Source organism: Balaenoptera physalus (genome assembly GCF_965194825.1).
Source record: "Balaenoptera physalus genome assembly, chromosome: 14".
Lineage (NCBI taxonomy): Eukaryota > Metazoa > Chordata > Mammalia > Artiodactyla > Balaenopteridae > Balaenoptera > Balaenoptera physalus.
Window position 1 is genome coordinate 59,297,316 of NC_138893.1, and position 13,943 is coordinate 59,311,258.

Consider the following 13,943-nt stretch of genomic DNA (forward strand, 5'->3'; position numbering starts at 1 on the left):
TTTTTTTTTTTTTTTTTTTTTGCCACACCACGTGGCATGCAGGATCTTAGTTCCCCAACCAGGGAATGAACCTGTGCCCCCTGCAGTGGAAACGCAGAGTCTTAACCACTGGACCACCAGAGAAGTCCCCACTGAGGGATTTGAATCATCAAAGATGACTGACCACCTGACCTTACAGGATGGGATGAATTTCCAACTGTGACTCCATGGGGCAGCCAGAAGTAATGGCAAGGACCAGCTGATGTGATCTCCAAGCTTCCCTCTCACATCCTACAAATTGGGTGTGGAAGTTGATAAGTTTTCTAGGTTTTTTGTGGTTTTTTTTGACCATTCACAGAAGAAGACACTCAAAAAAAAAAAAAAAAAAAAAAAGACACTAGACCTGATGCCAAACTGATGTATCAAAGTTTTAGTTTAATTTGATTTATAAAATAAGAGATATGACTGCATTTATACACCAGATTTGTATAGCAATTAATACTTTTGTAAGTACAACCATATTTTATGGTTTTCTCTGAAGTATAATCATCCCCACAGTAGTCACTGGATAGATTGATACATTTCATATGCAAAACATTTCCTAATTCAATTATCACATTTTAGCTAATACGCATTATTAAAATTCCTGTCAATGCCCTCCAGGCAAATTCCATCAGGAACACACTCTTAGCTCAACAAGTCAAGTTTATTGCTTGTTGCAGTGACAGAGAATACAGTGAGAGAGAATGAGCATCTCTAAGCCAGGGGGTGACTCAGGAAGAAGGTATTAGAAAGAATTTAGTATAAGGTTTGGGGTTGTGTTATGTGATTTGGGGAAGATTTAAGGAAGGGGAGCTTTGTTCTGGATCAGATGCTTTCAGGAAGTGGGAGCAAGTTTAATGATTTATTTTAATTAAATTTATCTACCAGGGGAGAGGACTAGACCAAGGCAAAGCTGTAACTGGGAAAGAAGCAGCAGTCACTCATATTAGCCAGATAAAGAGAGATTTGGTCTTTTGTGTGGTTTGGACAGTGTTTGTATCTTGCTCTGTGTTCAGACATGATTATAGAGTGGTCTTGTTTTTGTCTTGATTCATCATGTCCACAGTAGTTTTATTTATGTTCAACAGGGAACATCAAGGCCTGGCTGTAGTTGCCAGGCAGCTCATGGCAACACCAAGGCCTGGATGATCATACCCAGCCAGCTCCCGGATGTCAGGGGCTGTTTTTCTCTTTCTCGTGTCTGTATCAACAGTCTGTGAACACTTAACCCCAAGTATAAGAGCTGGGTCTTAAATAGGGGAGAAATCAGGAGTGAGGCACCAACAATCAGATGGATGTAGAATCTGAACAGGAGTTGGTCAAAAATAAGAGGATGGTATTATAGGTTGGATTATATCACCCCCAAAAGATATGTTGAAGTCTTAACCTCCAGATTCTCAGACTATGACCTTATTTGGAAATAGGGTCATTGCAGATGTAATTAGTTAAGTTAAAATGAGGTCATACCAGAGTAGGGTGGGCCCCAAATCCAGTCTGACTAGTGGCCTTATAAGAAAATGGCCATGTGCAGACAGAGGTACACAGGGAGACTGTGAGACAATAAATTTCTATTGTTTTAAGCCACCCAATTTGTCGTACTTTGTTACAGCAGCCCTAGGAAACTAGTATGGATGGGCTAGGGTAACTCCTGACAGTAATACGGTGCTTTATTGGATGAGAGACTCTGTTAAGTGAGTGTGGGTCTAGCTGGCCTCAACGATCAGCATCAGCAATGATCCAATTCTAAGATTTGGGAAACAGTTGCCATTTGGGGACCATTATAAAAACAGTCTTGGTTGGAGGTTCCTTTCCTAGATTCATTTGAATCATTTTCATGAAGGAAATGCCAAATGAATGCCAGGTTCAAGAGTGATTTTCATACCTGTAAAACCTGGGGTAGGAAAAGCAGAGGCAGAACAGGAAGTATAATGATCTCTCTGCCTCCTCACTCTTCTTCTCTGTCTCTGTCTGACACTCTCTGTCTCTCTCTCTGTCTCTCTTTCTCTGTCTCCCTCCATAATTGACCTCCTTCACCTGTAGACTCTGTAACCCCATTCCCATCTCACCCAGGCTCAGCAAGCCATCATATCTGTATCAAGAACCCTACTTTAAATTCCTCTGCACCAAGTTAACCTCACTGGAGGTCCTGTTTTGATTTTATGTCTATAGTATAGACAAATACTGTTAAGTCTATAGTATTTGATTTTATGTCTACAAAATCTTATGGAAAAACCCGAACGAACTCTGTGGCCAACCCAATACTTCACCAGCACTCTTGCTCTTGCTTCTTTCCTTAGTTTAGAGCTTTACTTTGTTTCAAGGCCAGCGACTTCTCCTTCATGACTGAAGTTTCCTGGAACCTCGTAAAGTGCCTGATACCTATAAGCTCTCAATAAATGACAGCTTTTACAGGGAGATTTTATGATAAATATATAGATTGCAGATAATGAAAATGAGATTTACAGTGCTGAGTGAACCAGTCTAAGGTAATAAAATTAAGAAAGAGTGTAGCTTAGGCTTGTATCCAGACCTTGAAACCAAAATCCAAGGCACTTTCCCATAGGTTGAAGATTCCTGAATGGACTCTTTGGTTGCCTAGAGTTAAGTCTGATCCAAGCACCAGCACTTCTCAGTAGGAATCTAATTTCCAGACCTTGATCTCTTCTAAACTGACCTTCCTCACAGCTGACCAATTCCTGAATTTCCTATATTGAAAACAAGATGGTGGACCAATGTAAACTGAACTTATCTGTCATGACCTCTCTGGTTAACAGGAAGCTCATAAATATATATATGGGAAAGCTACAGTTCTGGGAATAATTTAAAGTCCACAGAGTTAGAGCTTAATTACATGATCTAACTTTTCATATGAGTTTTGCTTGAATTTGTCACTGACTTTAAGCTCCCACCATAATAAACCACTTGTAGCTCATTCAACATGTTGTAGTAGACAGCTACTATTCCAATTTACCCTACATTCTTGTTCCCTTTCTTTTGGTAGAAAATCTCTCTTTTTTTCCCAAATTAATGGGCACATGACCCCAGCTGGGCTAATTGATATCATTCATCCCAAGAGCTTAGTTCAGTGATTGAACATTTGACTCAAAATAGACCAATCAGAATATTTTCATGGCATTTTTGCCAAACTGGAACCAAGATGGAAAAATATTTTTCTCTGAAATGCCATGATGTATGAGCCCAGGGCAGCTAGTGACCAGATCCCCTGCCCCATGGGGAAAGCTGCTCTCAGAGAATAAAGCCAATAGATTGAGAGAGAGAGAGTAGAGAGACACAGAAGATGGAGAATCTGGTTCCAGTTATACCTTCCCTTCTTGAGGCTTGATTTCCCAGCTCTTCCTTCAATTAAATTTCAAGTAAACTAAGTTTCAAGTAAATTTCTGCATTAGTTTCCTATTACTACTGTTACAAATTACCACAAACTCAGCGGCTTAAAAAATTTATTATCTTCCATTTCTAGAAGTCTGAAGTCCAAAATGAGTGTTACTGGGCTAAAATCAAGGTGTCAGAATGGTTGCATTTCTTTCTAGAGGTTCTAGGGGAGAATTTGTTTCCTTGTCTTTTCCAGCTTCTGGGGACTTCCCATTTTCTTGTCTCATGGATCCCTTCCATCTTCAAAGCCAGCAGTGGCTGGTTAAGTCTTTTTCATTCTGGTTCTTGTGTTTCTGCCTTCCTCTTCTCCGTGTAAAGACCCTTGTAATTACAATGGGCCTACTTGGATGATCCAGGGTAATCTCATCTTAATTAAATTTAGTTTATTACCAACCTTAATCCATCTGCAACCTTAATTTTCCTTTGCTGTGTAACACAACATACTTACAGGTTTCGGAAGTTAGGATGTAGACAGTTTGGGGCAGTCATTATTCTGCCTTCCTACTGCTATTTCCAATAAAAATCCCCTTTTCTTCTCAAATCAGTTTTTCTGATTTTTGTCACTTTCAACCAAGAGATATGAAAAAACACACATGTTGTGCTATTTTGTGCCTCCTCTGACTATAATGCTCTCCTTGGTCTACCTTGAAATGCCTATTAATCATTTTTTTTTAAACATCTTTATTGGAGTATAATTGCTCTACAATGGTGCGTTAGTTTCTGCTGCATAACAAAGTGAATCAGCTATATGTATACACATATCCCCACATCCCCTCCCTCTTGCGTCTCCCTCCCACCCTCCCTATCCCACCCCTCCAGGCAGTCACAAAGCACCGAGCTGATCTCCCTGTGCTATGCAGCTGCTTCCCACTAGCTTTCTATTTTACATTTGGTAGTGTATATATGTCAATGCTACTCTCTAGGCATTGGCCTCCTATTAATCGTTCAAGAACCTACTTAAGCCTTATCTCCTCTGTATGTGTATTCCCTGACTTCTCCAGGTAGAAAAAAGTAACTCCTTTCCCCCCACACTCATCATACCTTGTTTTTACTTACCATGCTCTATTGAAATTATTTCCTTACCAGAATATCTCTGTTATGAGCCCATGATTTATTTGCGGGCAGGGACTATGAATTATTCATCACTACATCTGCAACATCAAGCTCATAAAATCTTACTTGGTTCTTAATAGTGTTTGTTAAATGAATAAGTTATCTATGGTTTTCTACCATAGTCTTTAAGGCTAGTATTTTTCTCACTTTATGAGAAAAATAAAATAGCTGCAATGTTAGATAGTAGATCTGCAAATATTTTGTTTTGCCCAGAGAAATATATTTGTATATTAATTAAACAACCATATTTCCCCTAAGACTTTGCCTAAGTGCACGATAAGATTAGTCAGTCTTATGCTGGTCACTGCACTATTGATCAAATGGCAAATGGCTAATCGGATCTAGTCATTTACATGATTAAAATAGCTAGACTGTGTACAGGGTTGCTAAGGTTACAGCATCAGGCCACTTAGTGATCAATTCTTATTTAGTAATTGACCATTATGGTGGCTGATGAAACCAAATTGACAAACATAGAAATCGATTGATTATGTTGAGAAGCAGGAATGAAGTTATGCACAGAGATAAAGGTCATCTCTTTTCTATGATTGTCTCCATTCCAGGAGGAACACAATGTTCCATAATAAAACAACGTAAACACCTTCACATACAAATATGATGGACAAGTGTGCTCTGGACCTGTGTGGCTAAAACAAAATGAATCATTTCTTAAAGAACAGAGATAAAAACTCCTAGACACATAGCAGACAAATATAGTTGTGGGCACTTGTGTAGTAAATTCAAATTAGTTTAATGCGATTTATCAAAATAAGTGAAATAAATTTCAAATATACTTTTTAAAAAGTCTTTTATGGTGGACATCCTACCTAGTGTCAACTTCAACAATTTAGAATACTAGCTGCAGGGTTATAAAACTTGGATCTGTTGTGACAGTGTGAGTGATGTTTTAAAGTCAACTTCCGAAAAATAGCATCTCTTCAAGGATCTAATGCCCAGTGGTCTATCATGTCATCAAAGAATAAGTTTCAGCCATCTGGATGATTTGTCTTCCAGGAGTATTCTGGGTGAAAATATGACATCTATTTTGTTGGGAAGCAAAACTATATTATTCTGGAGAAAGCTGCCCCGTGGCATTAAGGTATCATTGGCTGCAGATCATCATGTCAACAGTGCTTGTTTGTATTGACCTAATTTCAAATATTTTAAATAGAATGTCTTCTGATCAGTTAGCATTTCCATTGGGTTATTTGTAATGTAGGATGAAATGAAGTGCCCTATACATAACAGAGCTGTTTTTTTATTTATTTTTATTTTTTTATTTTTTTTAAAGTATTTATTTATTTATTTATGGCTGTGTTGGGTCTTAGTTTCTGTGCTAGGGCTTTCTCTAGTTGTGGCAAGCGGGGGCCACTCTTCATCGCGGTGCGCGGGCCTCTCACTGTCGCGGCCTCTCTTGTTGCGGAGCACAGGCTCCAGATGCACAGGCTCAGTAATTGTGGCTCACGGGCCCAGCTGCTCCGCGGCACATGGGATCTTCCCAGACCAGGGCTCGAACCCGTGTCCCCTGCATTGGCGGGCAGATTCTCAACCACTGCGCCACCAGGGAAGCCCCAGAGCTGTTTTTTTAAAAATCACATTGTTCAACCTAATATATACATTTTTTGTCAGTCATATCTCAATAAAGCTGGAAAAATATAAATAAATAAATAAGAAATTCCTTTTCTCCCTTAAGAATTAATGGCTATTCCAGTGGTTCTTAATTCAAACTGAGCAATAAAATTATCTGGAAGTTTTTAAGATATTGATGCCAGGGCCACATTTCAGATCATTAAAGTCATAATCTCTGGTGGAAACCCTGAATTCGTTGAATTGCTCACATGTTTGTGCCACCCATAGTAGAGGCACTAAATTGCCCATCAAAATTCATGTTCGTTTTTCATGCAAAGCAACTGCCCAGCCAGGAACCCCATTTCTCAGCCTCGTGTATCTAGTTGGGTCACATGACTAATTGTCATCAATGGATGGTGAAGGTGGTTAAGGTGTCAACGTGACTTCATTCTTTCTTTCTTGAGGCTGGATAGATGAAGAAGGATCTGAGCCTCTAGAGGATGAAACAGGAATAATATGGGAAGAGCATCAATTCCTGGAAATTCCACATAAAGGAAGGTCATCTGCCACCCAAAATACCCTCATTCGACAGATATGTGAGGGAGAAATAAATTCTATTTTGTTAAACTACTTTACTGCTGGAAATTATGTGATATAGTAGAGAGCATTACCCTAATATATGAAGCACCAGTTTCTCTCTCAGGATTAAGTTGCCTCTTGGTACCTAAGCAACTATAAATATGTACTGTTAGTCTCAAAAATTGTATGGAATCTCAAGTATGTTCCATGCAATGCTACTTCTGCAAATGCTCTGAAAAAAGAGGATTATATAGACAAATAAATTTGAGAATGCTATATACATCAGGATAATAACCACTTTGAGAAAATACAGTTTAATTTTGTTTAATATGGGACTCCCATGGAACACACCTACTTTATAAAATTCCTAATTAGCCTTTCAAGCTCAAGACTTCCAACCAGTCTTTTTCAGTGTTAACAACATAACAGCCTCCTGCAAAGTATACCAAGTTTTGCTTCTTTATCTTAAGGATATGTGAAATTGACTTCTTTTTCTATGTTGACTAATTTCCAATTCCAGATAAGTTATTACATTTAAAATATTGCTTATTATGAGAAATGTCAAATATACAGAATAGCAAAGTGGATAGTGTAATGAGCCCTAGCTTCAACCAATTATAACACTTGGGCAATCTGATTTTATGTATACTTCCACCTACTTCTCTCCAAACCATCAGGTTATCTTGAAGAAAATCTCAGATCTCATTTTATCTATAAAAGTTTTAGCAAAAATTTCTAAAACTCTTAAATCTCTAAGACGCTGTCAGATTTATTGAGGTATAATTCACATACAGTAAAAGTCACCCTTTTAAATGTACAGTTCCATGTTTTAGGCTATGTTTATAGTCATGTAAACACCATTAAAATTAAGACATGGAACATTTCCATCACCCCCAAATTTCCATTATGCCTCTTTGTAATTAATCCTCCCACTAACTCCAGCATTACTCATCTGCTTTGTGTTGTATAATTTTGTCTTTTCCAGAATGTAATGTAAATGGAGTCTAGCTTCTTTGACATAGCATAATTGATATGCTATGTCATATAGCATATATGCTATATGCCCAATGATCTATCATGTCATCAAAGAATAAGTTTCAGCCATTCAATGTCATTGAATGTTGTTTTCCTCATTAATAGTTTGTTCCTTTTAATTGCTGAGAAGTATTCTGTGTTATGGATGTATCACAGATTGTTTATCTACTCACCAGTTGAAGGACTGGGATGTTTCAAGTTTGGGTGATTATTAAGCCACTATCGTCATTTGTATTCAGGCTTTTGAGTGAACATAGTTTTCATTAGACTTGGGTAAATGCCAAAGAATGGGATTAATAAGAACCTATGGTAGGTGCATGTTTAACTTTCTAAGAAACTACCTAACTCTTTTCCAGAGTGACTGGGCCATTTTTTGCCTTCCATCAGTAATGTAAGAAAGTTCCAGGAGACTTTTTAAACATGTGACTGCCATTATCACATGTGAAAATAATTGAGAATAATTATTTATTCTGTTTTTGCTTTCTAAATGATTACTTTTGCAGTTTTCTTTGACATTTCTTACCTTCTGTTGTCTTTCAGTTTAAATTTTTTTTAACTATTTGAGTTGGATAGTTAATTAATTTATTGGCATTTTAGAAATCTTTATTAACATAAAGTATTTAAAGCTATGTGTTTTCCTCATACCACTGCTTTGGGTATAACAATTCAGTAGGGGTGTTGGGTCTTTTTGTTATTGGCATCCATGTTTGTTTGGCTTGGGTTTTCCTAGAACAGCAGTATTATAGGAGTTTGAGTGGTTTACTTGATTTCTTGGTTTAAGAATGCCTTCTTCTATTGCTACAGTGGGGTATAATTTCTTTAATAAGTGACTTTTTTTGGTCTGTTTTCTTCTGAATCTTTGGTTTTATCATGTTAAGTTGTAGCTTTTACCTTCAGATGCTTCCTTCTTTCCCTTTACCTCCGAGTCACCAAGAGACACTTGCAGATTCTGTGGTGGTGCCACCTTTTTCCCCAGAAGTGGTGCCTTCCTACAACACTCACTTTCTAAGCTTCCTTCTTTAGACTCCTTAGTAGCCAGGGCTCCTATCCGCCAGGTTTCTGAACCTACACTTCATATTATTTCTCCATTCAGAGTAAGACCCAGTCCTTTTGGGGATAAACTTCAACTGATATTATCTGTGTCACAGTGACACTCAGGTGCCACTGCCCTCTCTCCAATTCTACAGAATTCCCATCTGATTCTCGACTCTTTTGGACTCCTGAGCAGACTTCACTGTTTTTAGACATGTTCTTTCACCAACATGCAAATTGAAATTTTTGGTATTCTTTTGCCTACTAAAGCTGTAGCTGTGAGCTATGGGAGATTTACTTTCCTCTTCTTGTTATCCTTTCTGCATTTTAGAAAGCTAGGTAGAGAGGTTCTAATTTAAGCCGCCTCCATTATCTTCTCCAAAACCCAGAAGCCTCCCCTGATTGAGTTTAAACTCCATGAATGGACGGTGTTTGCTTTATTCACTAAAGTGTTCTCCACGCCTAGCACAGTGCCTGGCTTACAGTCATCATAGTTGAAATAATACAGTTCAGGTAAGAAAACTGAGAAGATCAACTAGACTTACCTAAATTTACACAGCTGCTAAACAGACTAACTGAAATTCAAACGCAGGCAGACTGGCTCCCCTAGGCAGTCAATATTTGTCAAATGAATGAATGGATAGATGATGCCTTTTAATTCTAGAGGATATTAGTTATGATATTATACAATGGCAGTGTTAATGCAGTGTGTGTCCTGGTGCGTTTGAAATCCTGGAAGCCAAATTCTTTGAGATCTCTTGTCCTAAACATGAGAATAGGTGAGAGTTGAGGGAAAACAATGGTTCAAATAGAATCCACAATATATGAAAGCCACATATGACCTTGAGGATTTCTGCTTAGCACTGTGGCATTTGGAAACTTTGCTACATTAATGCCAGGCAGGAAATCAGGCTCAGCAAAAACCACACATAAAAGCTCAACTGACAGCTTGGATCACAGAGTCTACCAACTTTTCCACTGCTTTATACCAGGACAGGCAATCATGGAAAACAGCACCTCCATGGGGCGAATTCTGAGAAAATACTCGCAATGCTTAGAACTGTAATCCGGGAAGAGGTATTTTAAAATGTCTAAAGTTCAAACAGCAATGTGAATTAGAGCTGGAAATGGAAATTTTTATGAAGATGCCAATTATTTCTCACATTTCAATTTACACAGAAACTCAGTCACAGTTCAGTACCTCTCTGACAGTTCTGATTTGTGTTAGAAGAAACATTTTGCGCAGAGACAGAGAGACTTAAAGTTAAATAAAACTCTGCATCTATGCTACTTTTGAAAAAAAAAAAAACAGATACTAAGTAGATCTACTAAAAGTTGAAAAGTCTCCATGAGGTCTATCTTCATGGAGAGTTGGCTACTATTAAGCTTGAGTGTCCACCCAGAAGGGAGATTTTAGTGATGGTCATCGGAAAATCCAGCTATGAGAGTACATAACAGAGGGTAAAAAGATAGCCATCTAGTCAGTTGAAAGTGAGCTAAGAAGAGCAGAGCCAGCTTCTAGTTCTCCTGATATAAAGGATGATATATATTTATATAGAAGACAGTATGTCTAATATGTTTAATTTTAAAAACAGTAATGCAAATCAATAATAAAAATATTTGATAAATTGGCAACTGACATAAAGAGATGATTCAAAAACCGTGCACTAATAGTAAACTTGGAAGATTTTTCAAACTCACGTATCATTAAGAAAATAACTCTATGTATTTAAATCTATAAATATAGATATACTATATTAGTAAATATTTGTAAACAATTAGCGAATATTTTTTTAAAAATTAAAACCATGATGGGTCATGCGAAATCATCATTTTCATATATGGTTAGCCCTCCGAATCCGCAGGTTCCAAATCTGTGGATTCAACCAACTGCAGATTGAAAACATTTTTTTTTAATTCCAGAAAGTTCCAAAAAGTTCCAAAAAGCAGAACTTGAATTTGCTGCACCCGCCAGCAACTATTTATATAGTATTTACATTGTATTTACAACTATTGACATAGCATTTACATTGTATTAGTATTATAAGTGAACTAGAGATAGTTTAAAGGATGTGTGTAGGTTATATGCAAATACTATGCCATTTTATGTAAGGGACTTGAGGGGGGTTCCCAGAACCAAAACCAAAACCAAAACCCTGCGGATATCAAGGGACGACTGTATTTCTGGGGGTAGCAATTTGGCAATATATTATTTCTTATAAATATCTCTTCTATCTGACTTAGTGATTCCAATTCTGTGAATTTGTCCTAATAAATCAAAACATGCAGAAATATATAACAGGAAAATTAATAGGAGCATTGTTTATGATGGCAAAAAAGAAACATAAATGATCCAAGATAAATAAATGGTTAAGTAAACTGGTACATTCATTTAATTAAGTCCTTGACAACAATGTTTATGTCGTGATTTTAATATAACATTAGAAAATCCAACTATGTTAAATAAACAAAGCTTATCCATAGCAAAAAGGCTGAATGTAAATACAGAAAAATTACTAGTTGTTTGTCAGATGAGAACTATGCATTTTTTTCTGTACAAATATCTGTACTTCTTTCTACAATAAACTACATTACTATTATAATGGAAAGAAATTAATTGTTAATGCTACATCCTTTACTGTGTTGAAATTACTAAAAAAGAAATACAAACACAACATAAAGTCAAAATGGTATATGTGTATTCCCAGCTCCTAAGTTTCTCTTGTCTTCAGCAGAAAATCTACCTACTGATATAAACATTCTGCTCTGATCTGGGCACAGTCTTTGTGGATGGAGACAGCTCTGTCAGTACTTATGTTGTGACTAGTCAGTTCCATTGATCAGATCAAAATCATAGTTCAGTCTCCACACAAGCTTGTCACTTTAGTTCTTTTCCCTGACAATCAACTCTGCTTCTATAACGGTAGATCAGGCAGGAGATCATCACCCATCACCACCACCACATGGATTATCTTATTATAAATTCACAACCTTGTGTAAGTTGGATGCTATTTTTATTGCCATTTTATAAATAAAGAAATTGAGGCATAGAGAAGTTAAATAATGTTCTTAACATGCATGGTTAGTTAGTAGCAGAGCTGGGATATAAACTCCATCCATTGATCTTAATGACCTTATTCCTAACCTCTAAATGAACATGACCTTAAAATATAACACTTGCCACAAAATGAGCCTTTACTGTGCCAGACACTGCTCTGTGTTTTGCATAAATTATCTCAATTCATCTTTGCAAAAACCCTGGAGATATTCTTGGTCCTCTTCTATAGATGAGTGTTCAGTGATTCCTCAGAAACAAAGTTTCAGATTTCAACGCCTTAACACAACGCAGGGTTGTCACCACAGCACAGTCCTATGTGGGTTGGGTGGCTTTCCTGTGTTAGTCTTCTCCAAAGAGTGGTTCAGAGATCCATACTTCCTTCAACTCCTGCTTTGCAGAAGAGAAGAAAATGAGCCGAGGATCTCGGGGCAGATTTAAGGGGCCATGTCTGGAAGTTTCCTATCCCCGCAGATAGGACAGGAAGAAAATCCTATAGCCAGAATCTGTCTCAGGCCTCACTCCAACTGCAGGTGGGGTGAGTAAATATAGAGAAGCATGTGGATTTTTCTTTGATATTTCATGAGCAGAGAATAGACTCTGCCAGAGAAACTGAGGCTCAGAGAAGTGAAATGACCCACCAGGTCACAAAGGTAATAAACAGTACAGCCCAGATTCCCATCCAGGACAGTCTGAGATCTGTGTGCCTGAGTCCTTAACCTCCAGCCTCTCTATATAATGGACTAGACACAGGTTTTAGAAATGTTATCCCACAAGGCCTTTCATTTTCAAACTAACACGTCCCTGCCACGTTCCTCATTTTGACTCTGTCCTCTCTATGTCCCAGTTCAAGGCCTATGATCCATTATATTATTATTCCCAAGTATTCATTCACTTCTGTATAAGAAGAGTACATAACACTACCCCAGCCTGCACATGACTTTCAGGGCTTCTGTGTTGGTGACAGATACTTCCTCAGTCTAATATCAGGCTTAGTCAGATGATTTGTTTTGGCCAATGGAATGTAAGCAGTTGTGACATATGCCACGTCTGAAATGAATCATAGCAGTGAGTTTGTGTTTAAATATTGCTTCTTGTGTTTCCTTTCCCACGAGAACGCCATGTCCCAATAAGTGCTTCTCCTTCAGCCTGGATTTGCAGTAAAGGGATGTTGAGACAGAGCTACAGCTGACTCACAGCTAACATGAAATGCGCATAAGAAATAAGCATTTATGTTTGGAAACCATTGAGATTGAAGGGTCATTAATCACCACAGCAAAGCTGATAACTACGAAGACAGACTTCCTGCCTCAGGTCCTCTTACTTTGGCACAGCTGAGAGCCCTCTCTCAGGCATCTCCACCAGGCTCTGAGACTTGGGTCACACCCTTGAGGATGTGAGGTGCCAGTTCTTTATGAGGATGCCTTCTTGGATGATGATGACATCAGTTGGGTTTGATTATTTCTTAACAAACCTGAAATCCTGTTGATTACCTCTTAATTAAATACTTTTCCTGTATGTAATTGCTTGATTAAATTCTCAGAGTTTTATCACAGGCTACTATATTTAGTTTGCAATTTCTCAAGATTTGAGAATCTGTTTAACACAACACATCCACGGTTCCTTGTTCATATTTTCTGCCATTCTCACTTTATAAATCTTTGTTCTCAGGTTATATGTCGCAATTCATTATCTTGTAATCATCAAAGCATGCAAATGAGCAGAATCTTATATTCATTTTTATGAAGGGCAGCCAGGTGATTTTGACCTAACCAGCTCTGCATTTGCCCAATCTGCACATTTTTTTTATGAAAAGAAGTTAAGTGACAAGCAAACATGTTAATATCTGGTATTAATTTTAGAAAGAATTTTCTAGGGCACACGCTCAGGTAGCTAAAGATTCAATGTAAATAGTTTATCTGCTATCTTTTTTATAGTGCATATAGAAAACTGATATTTAAACTGATTAAATTTTTCATATCAAGGAAAGCAGTACATTCATTTATTTAATTAAAATACGTAGAGTGACTTCTATATATAGTCACTGGGTTAGGTGTTGGGTTTTTAATGGTGAGACTTATTACCATGAAGGTCCTTCCAGACTTGGGGACATAAAGAGGTAAACAGGGAATTTTAGTCCAAAATATAA

The 13,943-nt window shown here is 37.5% G+C and overlaps 2 protein-coding genes across 4 annotated transcripts in view; one reads left to right on the forward strand and one right to left on the reverse strand.

Moving 5' to 3' along the window:
• HTR7 (5-hydroxytryptamine receptor 7) overlaps positions 1-13,943 on the forward strand; it is a 680,316-nt gene that overhangs the window by 566,365 nt on the left and 100,008 nt on the right. The gene's annotated exons all lie outside the window — the stretch shown is intronic.
• LOC309642373 (uncharacterized protein) overlaps positions 7,797-13,943 on the reverse strand; it is a 268,819-nt gene continuing 262,672 nt past the window's right edge. The window contains exon 9 of one of the 2 annotated variants that reach the window (XR_014253109.1): positions 7,797-12,187. The gene's annotated coding sequence lies outside the window, so the exon portion shown is untranslated. The remainder of the gene's footprint in view (positions 12,188-13,943) is intronic. The other variant, XR_014253110.1, reaches the window with a different exon arrangement.